The 11,053-nt window shown below is 36.6% G+C and overlaps 1 pseudogene; it reads left to right on the forward strand.

The window, feature by feature from the left end:
* Positions 1-226: 226 nt before the first annotated feature.
* LOC113175364 (ribulose-phosphate 3-epimerase-like) lies at positions 227-934 on the forward strand (annotated as a pseudogene).
* Positions 935-11,053: the final 10,119 nt, after the last annotated feature.

Consider the following 11,053-nt stretch of genomic DNA (forward strand, 5'->3'; position numbering starts at 1 on the left):
ACAACTACTATAACCCAAAACACAAAAAATAAAAAACCAAAAAACCCACCTCATTAAAAAATTGGCAAAAGACTTGAGTTAAACAAATGGCCAAAAAAGCATATGAAAAGATGCTCAATATCACTGATCATTAAAAAAAATGAAAGACAGGGGCCAAGACGGTGCACCCAACTGAGAAATGTCTTGGCGGGGATGCATGGTGTAACATCTCAAGAGAGCCAGCACCATGGCCTCCAGCTGCAAGGCTGGCCAGTCCATTCTCAGCAGTGACCTGGCCAATTTAGTGGACAAGTGCCTCTGAATGCTAGAGACTAGACTCTGGCGCAGTTATCTAAACCTGGTTATAATATATGGGCATTTTGCTCCCAGCATCACCTTTAGTCACCCTGTAGTAGAAAGCCTCTGAAAGCAACTAGGCCAGAATCCTTCTTTGACATGTACATGACGGTGTCCAGGCCAGATCATTAGATAAAGTCAGTGGCTGCTGCAGGAGCCATTCATATACTTGCACCTTGAGGTTACCTAGAACACAGGAGCTTTGATTAAAGACATCTGGGAAAATGGGGTGAAGGTTGGCCTTATCATCAAACCAGTAACTGCAGTTTAGTATTTGGCACCATAGGCTAATCAAATAGGCATGGCCTTCATTGTGACAGTGGAACCTGGGTGTGGAGGGCAGAAATTCAAGGAAGATCTGATACCAAAGTTTCATCCTTTAAGGACCCAGTTCTTCTCTCTGGACATAGATGTTGAGAGTGAAGTAGGTCCTGATACTGTCCATAAATATGCAGAGGCAGGAGCTAACATGGTGCTGTCTGGCAGTGCCATTATGAGGAGCAAAGACTTCAGATCTGTGACCATTGTATTAAGAAATATTTGCTCAGAAGCTGCTCAGAAAAGGTCAATGGAATTACAAGGAACCCAGTGTTTCTGATCATGAAAACTTTTTACTGGGAAACATGACTATTGACCACCAAACCAAATCTCATTTGAGACAGTACTGATTTTCCGAGTAATTTTTCTTTCCAATGATGAAAATCTATTGTGCAGAAAGTTCTAAGAGGTTAGAAATTAGGTGTACAACTACTTTTTTTTGTAATGCAATTTAAAGTTCAATGTGTTGAAAACCTCTGTTTTTACTAATTGATTTTTATAAAAAGTAAAAATATGGACTGTACTAAAGTTACAAAAAAGAAATGTATCATAATGCCTAAGATAGACATTGCTATTAATTTTTTTTTCTCTGTGTTTTTAAAAATAATGCTCTCTTATTCCCATCTGTTTTCCAAAAGCAAAGGAAGTCATATTTTTTTCTATTTCATATCATTTGTGATTTGTTTATATGCTTGATAATATGAGTAGAGTGGAATTAAAAAGTACAAGCTTGGGTGGGAGGGCATATCATAAACTTGTATCTGAAACATTTATTTTAATTTTATCACCTTATACTTTACTTATTACAAACTATAAAAACTATGCCCTAGGAAGTGAATGGTTCTAAAATGAAAGCACAGATGATATCAAGGTGCTTTCTTTGCCAAAGCAATTTATTTGGTGATTCATTCCTACTCTTGGTTTTCCTAATCTCATCCAGCATTCTTAAAAATGAAGGACATCAAATAATGTTGTTATGTTAGCTCTGTGTAGAAAAGAAAAGTAAAACCTCTGATTGGAAGTTAAAAAAGAAAGAAAGATAAAGCTACTATGAGATATCCTTTCACACTCATTAGGATGACCATTATCTAAAACAAAGAAGCAAAATTTAAAAACACCCAAAATAACAAGTGCTAGTGGCAATTTGGATAAATTGGAACTCTTATGCACTGTATGCAGCTATCATGGGAAATAGCTTGGAGTTTCTGAGAGAGTGAGTGAGCAAGAGGGGAGAGAGAGTGTTCTTATACGATCTTGCAATGCTATATCTGGGTATTTATTCAAAGAACTGAAATAAAAATCTTAAAGAGTTATCTGCATTTATGTTCATTGCAGCATTATTCAAATAGCCAAATTAACAGATGAAAGAATGAAAAAAGTGATATATACATACAATAGAAAGTTGAATCAAACTGTGAAATATGATGTATTAAGAACTATGTAATGTTTTGAACGACCAACAATAAAAAAAAAAAAAAAGATTAGGGGAAAAAAATGAAGGAAGTCTTGTTATACATGGATGAAATTTGGGGACATTTGGCAAATGAAATAAGTCAGACACAAAAAGATAAATAATGCATCATTCTATTTATGTGAGCTGTCTAATGTGGTCAAACTCATAAAAAATAGGAGAAAGTGGTTTCCAGGGGCTGGAATTAGAGGGGTAAGTGAAGCTGCTGTTCCATGGGTATAGAGTCAGTTTGGTAAGATGAAAAAGTTGTGTTGCACAAAAGTGTGTATATAGTTAACACTTCCATATTGTATTTAAAAAGTAAATTTTATGGTGTTTTTATCACCTTTAAAATATAAATTATTTCCAAAACAACAGAAACCCTCTTCATGCTTTTTAAATTACTTCTGCTCTCCTCAAACATAGCAACTGCATCTAATGATAAAATTTATTTTGTTCTTTTTTTTAAGAGAGAGAGAGAATTTTTTTAATATTGATTTTTTAGTTTTCGGTGGACACAACATCTTTATTTTATTTTTATGTGTGTGCTGAACCCAGCGCCCTGCGCATGCCAGGCAAGTGTGTTACCACTTGAGCCACATCCCCAGCCCTATTTTGTTTTTGAAGTTTACATTAATGAAAAAACAGTATATATTATTTTGGGTCCCTTTTGATTAATACTATGTTTTGAGATTTACCTATATTGTAGCAATTAGCTGTAGTTCATTTCCATTCTGCATGGTATTACTATTCATTCTGCTGTTTATATGTATTTGGTTTATTTCTGATTGAGGACTAATATAAATTATGCTTTAAAACATTTTTGTATATTTATCTTCTGTTACATGTGCACACATTTCTGTTGGGTACATATCAAAAGCAGAATAACTAAGTCATAAATAGGATGACCATCTATCTTGGTTTCCCCAGGGACAGCACCTCTCCACACTAGTTATTTCAATGTTTAAGTCAGCTTTTTGCTTCGGTGACTAACGGATCTGGCCAGAAAAACTTTAAGGAGGAAAAGTTGATTTGAGGGTTCATGTTTTCAGAGATCTTAGGGCCGGCTCCTCAAGGTGAGGCTGAACATCATGGTGGGAGAGTGTGGCAGAGGGAAGCAGCTCACATCAGGAAGCAGAGAGAAAACTCCACTCTGCAGATACAAATATATAGCTGAATTGCATGGAAGATGGAAGGACACCCTCATTGTTATACAAAATACATGTATGATAATGTGAGGGGGAAAAAAAGAAATGTGTCACATTAGATTGGGTAGAGAGAGGTGATGGGAGGGGAAGGGAGGGAAGGGGGAATAGGAAGGGCAGCAGAATAAAATAGACACTAGTATTGCTGTATGTATATACGTGTCTGTATAACCATTGTGATTCTGCATCCTGTACACTTGGAAAAATGAGAAATTATATACCTTTTGATTCAAATGTATGATATGTCAAGATCATTGTATTGTCATGAGCAACTAATAAAAAAAACCACACCCCAATTCCCAACCCCTCCAGCCACACCCTACCACTTCAGTTAACCCCATCAGGGATTAACTCACTGATTGGGCTAAGGCTATAACCCAATCATTTCTCCTCCAAACCTCTTGCATTCTCCCATATGTGAGCTTTCAGGGACACCTCACATCCAAACCACAGCACTCAGCTTCTTAGATGGTTAAAAATTTATCCTTCATTTCTTTCTGTCTCTCTGTTCTTTCATTCTCAGAATTATTATTATAACTTAAATTAAAATTAGCTGAGGATGATTTGATAGACAGCTAGCTTCTGCATTGGTTTCCTCTAGAACTCCATGAATCATATTCTGTTAAATGAGCTTTTGATTGATCTCTGCGACTACAATACCTGACAAGAACAACTTAGAGGAAAAATGATTTATTTTGGCTCATGATGTTACAGGTTCAGTCCATGGTTGACTAACTCCATCGCTCTAGGCCCAAGATGAGGCAGAACATCGTGGCAGAAGGGTGTAGAGGAGCAGTCCACTCCATTCATGACAGCCAGGAATCAGAGAGAGAAAGCAGAAGGGGCTACAGGGAAGATGAATCCTTCCAGGAAACATCCCCAGAGACCCATCACCTCCAGCCATACCCCCACCTTCCTACGTTTACCACCCAGTTCCTCCATCCACACTAGGATGGACTGATTATACAACTCTCATAATCCAATCATTTCACCTCAGAATTTTTCTGCATTAACACAGGATCTTTGGGGGGACACCTTATATCCAACCTTAATACATGTGTTCAATCAATACAGTTCTCACTTAGACAGTGGTTAAATGTGAAATATAACCTCCAATAGCCAAATTCTCTTTTTCATGCCCTTTTCAGACATAATAAAACTAACATACTCCTTTCAAGGTCATCATACGGGGGCACTCAATGATGAAACAAAATGTGCTCTCTGAGGCTAGAAGTTAAAGACGGCTGACACCCTTCAGCCTTAGGAAATGATGGGAGAATGAGTTGACCTGCTGCCCCAATCAGTCACTTTGCACTGGTTTCTGTTGTTCCATGGCCAGTGCTGTAGCCTGCCATGCATGGAGCCAGTCGGCAGAATTGATGGGAAGCATGGGGAACTGTGTAAGTGAATATGTGGACATAAAGGTTGAAACATCCCTCTGTAATAAGTCATTTTAAAGTTCTTACTGTGGTAGCTTTGTAAATTATTGTATGCTGTAAATCCACAACTATTTATATATTTTGGTTTTGGATAATATAATAGCACCAAGGATATATACCAAAGTGGGACTGCTTAGTCATATGGTAGCTCTGTTTTTATTTTTGAGGAAATTTCTTATTTTTCTCTATAGCAGCCGTATTGTTTTACATTCCCATGAGCAGTGCATGAGTTCTGATTTCTCCACATCCTTGCCAACGATGACTTTCTGTTTCATTGTGGTTTTGATTTTCATTTTCCTGGTGATTAGTGATATCGGACTCATCTTCATGTGCTTATTGGCCATTTGTATACCTCTGAAGAAACATTTATTCAAGTCCTCTTCCAGTTTTTTGAGATATTTGAGGGAGGGGACGGGTGTTGTTGTCAAGTTGTAGGAATTCTTTATGTATTCTGGATGTTAATCCCTCCTCATATACATGTTTTCCAAATACTTTCTACTATTTTACAAGTTTCCTTTTTGTTCTATTATTCTCTCGTGTATTTCTAATTGTCCATTTTTGCTATGTGTTTGGTGTGATCCAAAAAATCATTGTAATCCAGTTTTGTCAAGTTTATCGCCTATGTTTTCTTTGAGAATTTTTATTGTTTTAGGTCTTACATTTAGAGGTTCCACAAGTTTTTCATTGTCATTCAGTTTAACGTAGTTTTCTCATTTCTACTCTGATGCTTTTTTCTGACCCATAAATAATTTCAAAGATGATTTATTCATTACAAAATATGTGGAGATATTCCAATCAAGTCTCAATAAAAGTGTAGGAGTTTTAACAATTCTTTCTTCCCTGGCTTACAGGGTCCTAGATTTAATTTTGGTTTCCTCTAGCTCTGTAATTGTTTCTAAAATGCTTCATTGCCTCCCTAGGCATTAGCAAGTCTCCCTAGTAGAAGGATGGCCTAAATGCTAACCCACCTCTCTGGGTTTTCTTCTTCTCTCAGATATTACCCTCATAATTCTTTGCTGCTGTTTTATTTTAGTCCTCCACTGTCTGAAAGCTGATTTATTTCTGTCCAGTTCTCAGTAGAATTGGTCTAATCTATACTGCCATCTCTAGAAGTACAAGTTCATCAAATATTATAACATACACTTTAGATATTATATACATATACTATATAGTTATATTTTAAGTTTAAGCTGTTTTTTATTCATAATTTTTTTTCTTCCTCCTCCATCTTGGTAGTAAAGTCTGTTATACTCATGGTTGTGTGGGAAGAGATGTGGGTGTGGATATATATGGGAAAGGTAGTATAAAATAATAAAAGGAACAGATTTCACCTCTGGATCATCATGGTTCAGAGAAGGGACATGCATGAGGAAGTAGGAACCCTGAGAATTTACAAAAATATTAGAGAGAGATTTGAACATCCTCAGGGCAGTCTTTTTTAAATACTGAAGGCTAAAAGAACCCTAAGTGACAATGAGGTTCAAATACAAAGAACTATGCAAATGTTGTGCCGTTCACTTTCTCACTGTTCTTTGTCTATTAGTTTTTTCTTTCTTTTGCTTAAATTTAATGGTAATTGTAAAATGTGCTGCAAACAAGATCACAAGAGCAGTTCAAGACCAGAGATGACAGAGGAATTTGGAGAGGCCACTCCTTGTATTAATGTAAAGGTAAGGAGGTTGTGTCTAAGTCTGTCTTTGTCAATTTTGATGAGTCAACTTGTGATAATAAATTCTCCTTATAGCTTAAAAAACACTTTATAATTAAAATTCATATGGAGAAAACATTTATTTTTGTTACTTCTATAAGTTACAATCTAAGGCCTTTTCTTCTCATTTAAACATCTTTAGTACACAATTTAAAAAAAAATTCTTTCAGGATTCAAATGTATGAAATGTCAAGATCATTGTACTGTCATGTGTAACTAATTAAAACAAAAATAAATAAATAATAAAAAGAATGCAATTTTATACATCAGAAAAAATTACAACAATGCAGACTCCATGAGCAGTAATAAGACAGCTATCAGATTCCTCTAGAAACTATGTAAACCCGTACAGAAGGAATCATGATATACTTAAAAATGTCTCACCACTTCTACCATCTTAGTCAGTACAAAGCAATATGTGGTTTGACCAAGGAAATGTTGGCAGGCACAAACTTGAGGTAAAAAGAAGACTTTCACAAAACTAAACAAGCTATACACAGGAATAAAATTCAGAAGATGCCATTATAAACATACTTTGTCTTCCTTCTCTACAAATGAAATAAAATACTTCATTATTAAATTTGTCTTTGTAATAAAACTGTCATGATGTCTTTCACTGAAGATTTAATTCAGTTTTTACTCAAGTTTTTCCAGGAAATGCATGTTCTATTAAATGTAAATAGTATTTTAATAGAATATTTCTAGATACTAAATTGGATAGGTGTGCATAGTTCTCTGCCTTCTGGAAATTCACAGCATACCTATTAAAAGCCCTGGAAATTCTTATAGAAAAGAAATGTGCTCAATCTAGCCTTTAAAAAGTTATTTTGGCTGCTTAATTATGGAACATGTTCTAATATCTTACTTCTTCTAGCAAGTAATGTCTTAGTCAAGTGTTAAAAAAGTGTACAACAGAACACTTTTGGAGAAATGGTAACTTAATATCAGGAATCAATTTATTTCTATAGCCAGAGTAAGCTAAGCAGATAAGAAACCCAGCATTATTTTCTCAGAAGTTTTGAATCTGACATCTGTTGAGGAGGGTATGTGTACTGTCCCTCTCTTGTGTCATTCTATCTCCCATGGCATTTTGATCCTTAAGATATCAGATGGAGTTAAGGCTCTGGTATATGGATATCATAAATCACAGGTTACTGATCTGATATTAATAGCTATAAAGCCTCAGGGAATTTAAAAATTCTGAGCTCCTAAGACCTTACCTAAAAGGTAGAGCTAACTCCTGCTTTTTAATTCAATCTCAACAAATATTAAAAGCCAATTTCCATGAAATTGACAATCTAGAAGGGAGAATATAGTGATAAGTAGATAAATCAGTGATCAAAATACAAGAAAATGTCAACAAGTGATAAATTATACCAGAGTTAATATAGGGTCATGTGACAATGGTTGAATAACTACTTTGGACTGAACATCTGGAGAAAGACTCTGCAGCAATATTGAGCTTGAAATTTTAATTATAGTTGAGAGAGATCTTGGAAATGAGAACCTCATAAGAAAGAGAATGTAGGGATTTTATAGAGACTGAGTGGAATGAGGATAGGGAGAGTGATATGAGACTCATTTGGAAGACGCAGAAACTAGACCAAACATGGCTTTGTGCATGCTATTTAGGATTTAGTTCAAGGACATTGAAAAGCAGCTGGGACATTATCAGCATGGAATTGACAGGACATACCCAAACTATGTCATAAGGTAGACCTAAAGATCAAGGAAAGTTCCAGCAAATTAGAGTTTCAGCAAGACATATCTAACCAGATAATATGAGGAGAATTTTTAAAAGAGAATATTTACCATGGATAAATTTTAGGAAAGAAGGGAGACATAATTCAGTACCCACTGACTACTAACAGAGGAAACTTACTAAGCCTCAAAGGGGCAAAAAGAGGCTATTCAAACACCAAGGAGGTAGCTACGGAGAGAATGCCAGCCCCAAAGAGTTTCAGCCTTTAGGAAATGCTCACAGCCAACCTGTGTCACTGGGAGCCACAACCTAACTCTCCTCTGCTTCCCATTGGCCAAATCCAACCAGGAGCTATAGGCAAAGTCTGATGATGAAGATCTACACAAAGAAGGATAATCGAGAGTGCAGGATGGATCAGGCAGAAAAGCAGACAGGGTCTGTCTGGCATAGTCCTCTCCTTTGGCCTTTCCACATCCTTTCTAATCCTCTATCTATGTGACGACTTAAGGTCCCCAGTCAATGACCATATCAAAGTCAGATCACTTGCAACCGAAAATATTAATTACCAACAGTGCTCTTAATTAAAGGAGTGGGAGTAAACTTGAAATAAATAATAACCATAGATATAACTATTAAAATCTCTGCTTATATAACTAGTCCATAGGTTCAAGCCATTAACCACAGCAGATTTTTTTCTAACTTCCATTTCATGTTTTCTGTATTCTCTTAAATTACCTTAATTGTACAGGCTTCCTGTGTCACACCTTGATCACTATGGGTGCTGAGCCCTATCTTTTTTTTTTTTTTTTTTTTTAGAGAGAGAGAGAGAGAGACAGAGAGACAGTTTTTTTTTAATATTTATTTTTTAGTTTTCGGTGGACACAACATCTTTGTTTGTATGTGGTGCTGAGGATTGAACCCGGGCCGCACGCATGCCAGGTGAGCGCGCTACCACTTGAGCCACATCCCCAGCCCCTGAGCCCTATCTTTATTGCATTAACACAGTTTCCTATTGCCAAAGTTCACGGAGTAAGAGTCCTAATTATCTATGAACATCATTGGAGTTCCATAAATAATTTTCCTCACTTCCATTGTGTATTGAAATTCAGTTTTCCTGTGTTAATCAGGATCAATCACTCCATCCAATATACTAACCCCTTCTCTGTCTACTGGTTTATCAGCCTACTGTGGTCAATTACCAATTTCAACTTCTAACTCAATGATACTATTATATCCCTTGTGGATGAATTCTTCCCTCTAGTACTATAAACTCACAGAGTTGAAGGTTACATAGATGTGAAAAATAGACTCCAAATATGTATTTGGTATAAAAGTTAAAGATTCCATTCTCACTTTCAGGTCTTGGCTCCTGGACACGATGCTTTAGCACTACAAAAGACGGTACCTTATATTGGCTACTGATTCAAAGCATAATCTGCATCCTATCAGTTGACGGCTCTCTGTTCTCACAGGATTTGTCTCCAGATGATTCCATAAATAGGTCTTCAGATGCCATTTCACCATTCTAGAAGATTGACCCAAACATCACAAATGGTGTCATATTATGGATTTAATAATAGCTCTGTTTAGCAAATTGGACATCACAATGGTGTAGACAGATAGTCATAACAAAAATGAACCCATATGCTGGGCATTGTGGTGCAAACCTGTAACCTCAGCAGCTCAGGAGGCTGAGGCAGGAAGATCACAAGTTCAAAGTCAATCTCAGCAACTTAGCAAGGCCCTAAACAACTTAACAAGACCCTGTCTCAAAATAAAAAAGGTAAAAAAGGCTGAGGATGTGGATTAGGAATTAAGAACTCTTGGGTTCAATCTCTGGTACCAAAAGAAAAAATATAAAATAGATCACCCCATGTTGATGGGTCCGTCCATAGCATCAACTCCTGCCACCCTGCCCACTGCCCACCTTATATACCATCATTGGCTGGTCATACGAATGATTTAAGAAAGAGGTTAACATCTTGAAGAGGGATCATTTTACCCACTTTATTTTTTTTTGTAGTTGTAGATAGACAGAATGACTTCATTTTATTTGTTTCTTTTTATGTGGTGCTGAGGATCAAACCCAGGGTCTCACGTATGCTAGGCACGCACACTACCACTGAGCTACAGCCCCAGTCCCTATTTTACCCACTTAATTATTGAAAGCATTCACTCACCATTTGGAGTCGCTCTAACAGGGGAACCAAAATATGTTCCCACTCTGTACCCATGTTGAGAGGCCCATTCACATATCTCTTTCCCAAACCTTGACTCTAATCTTCTTATTTGTTCTTTCCAAATCTTTAGTGCTGTCCAGTTTGTATAAATTCATACTTCAAACTATCTCTCTTTCTGTATTAAGTCAGCAAAGAGATTCTTCAGAGTCCTCCCCACTAGGAATATCTTCTTATTGTCTTGGTGCCACCTGTAAGAGAGGCTCTAATGCATGGCTATCCATTTTGTTTGTTTTGCCCACATGCCTTTCATTCATAAAGTAGGCCCATTCTTTGTTCTTCTTTTCCAGCTGGCCATAGAGAATGCCCCCTATATGATTATAAGTATAATTCAAGGGAAAAGCAGAAGAGTAACTACTATAGAAATCTGAGCTACTTGCTAACAGTTTACTTGTGCTTTCTGACATTTCTTAGCTTTGTCTCATATATGCCATTTACATTTTACATTAGAATGCTACATGCATATCTAAATCTGTGGTGCACACTTACTTATATTCAAAGGACAGGTGTTTGGTCTTTGCTACACCCAGCACTGAACTAAAAGGTGTTTTTCCAAGTCAAGTATACTGTTAGAAGGAGCCAAGCCAAGTCCCATTTCAAACACCAAGGGTCTGTCTTGCCCTTGTGTGAAGTAAAGGTTTAATATTATTGGGTCTAA

This window comes from Urocitellus parryii, chromosome 10 (assembly GCF_045843805.1).
Source record: "Urocitellus parryii isolate mUroPar1 chromosome 10, mUroPar1.hap1, whole genome shotgun sequence".
Taxonomy (NCBI): Eukaryota; Metazoa; Chordata; class Mammalia; order Rodentia; family Sciuridae; genus Urocitellus; species Urocitellus parryii.